Raw genomic sequence first — 1,547 nt, 5'->3', positions numbered from 1 at the left:
ACTAGGTTATTATTATTTAGAGACAGGTTCATTGTCTGTTCCTCAGGCTAAGACAGGAGATCACACACTGTATTATTATTACTGAGAGACAGGCTCACTGTTCCTCAGGCTGGGACAGGAGATCACATTGTATTATTATTATTGAGAGACAGGCTCGCTGTTCCTCAGGCTGGGACAGAAGATCACACACTGTATCATTAATGTTGAGAAAGAGACTCACTGTCTGTTCCTCAGGCTGGGACAGGAAGTCACACACTGTATTATTATTTTTATTGAGAGACAGGTTCACTGTCTGTTCCTATGGCTGGGACAGGAGATCATACTGTATTATTATCATTGAGAGACAAGCTCACTGTTCCTCATGCTGGGACAGGAGATCACACTGTATTATTATTATTGAGAGACAGGCTCACTGTCTGTTCCTCTGGCTGGGGCAGGGAATCACACACTGTATTATTAGTATTATTGAGAGACAGGCTCGCTGTCTGCTCCTCAGGCTCGGACAGGAGATCACACACTGTTGTAGTGTGCTCTCACGAGGCACCAGTTCTGTAGGGGTTTGGGCATTTACTGGGACAATTATTTTTGTGGCAGTAAATCACAAAATTGATTCTTTTAAGGGTCTTAGAATCCAACCATGCGATATAACTCAAACAACGCAAACACAGGTACTAATACACGAGGATACATTTATGAATATATAGAATATGCATGTAAACCTAACAGATCTTATCGTAAGGGTTATCAGAATACAAAAAATATAAATTCATTCAGTTACAAAAAGTTACACATATCAAAAGGACATAAGTTCGGAGACATAAGATCATTCATTTAGACCGTTTCGTAATTGAACTTGTTTAAAACTTCTACATTAGATACTCAAAACAAGGACATAACCCTTAGGAATTAAATTGATTCTCATGATTCTTGTATTTTACCGTTTCCGTAGTGTAGCGGCTATCACGTTCGCCTAACACGCGAAAAGTCCCCGGTTCGAGACCGGGCGGAAACAGCCTCGTTTTGCACGCTGCTGTACTTCACGGAGGTCTTGAGCAACTGGTCATTTGTTCCCAATGTATTTCAGGTGCCTTCGTGCACTCTTGTACCAAACGCACGTTCCTTCTGTACGCGGAGCGGATCATTTGCAATTGGGCTGTGCCGACAGACCAGGACGAGCTCTGTCGGCTCAAAAGCAGCGCAGGACCTGCAAGAACAACAGAAAGATTAGTATCCAGCGGGGGCCTCTTAGTGAGCCCAAGATCTCATCAAGAATCGGCTCCAGCAACAGGGCTGGGCGCATTGTTCCATTCTCCGACCACTCTCTTGTGTAAACAAGTCCCTCCTGGTCTCTGGTTGAAATGCACTTTCCCGCGTTTGCTTTGGTGTAACTGGCTTCCCCTGCATGGGCGAATGTGAAGAAGATCCTTAGTAAGTCATTGAAGAAAACCGAGAAGAGGTCGGAGTGGCCTCTGTCGTTCATCAACGATCCAGTCAGGCAGTACTCCTCTGCAAAGCGCCGTTCGTTCACATCGATTGGCTTTTTTTTG

The 1,547-nt window shown here is 44.3% G+C and overlaps 1 non-coding gene across 1 annotated transcript; it reads left to right on the top strand.

Annotated features, from left to right (window-relative positions):
* The first annotated feature begins 939 nt into the window (after nt 1–939).
* Nucleotides 940–1,012, top strand: trnav-aac (transfer RNA valine (anticodon AAC)). The gene has a single exon. It is a non-coding gene; the product is annotated as a tRNA-Val (tRNA).
* The last annotated feature ends 535 nt before the right edge of the window (nt 1,013–1,547 follow it).

Source organism: Lepisosteus oculatus, chromosome 14 (genome assembly GCF_040954835.1).
Source record: "Lepisosteus oculatus isolate fLepOcu1 chromosome 14, fLepOcu1.hap2, whole genome shotgun sequence".
NCBI classification, from domain to species: domain Eukaryota; kingdom Metazoa; phylum Chordata; class Actinopteri; order Semionotiformes; family Lepisosteidae; genus Lepisosteus; species Lepisosteus oculatus.
The sequence above is the reverse complement of the archived record's forward strand: the minus strand, read 5'-3'. Positions and strand labels throughout refer to the sequence as shown.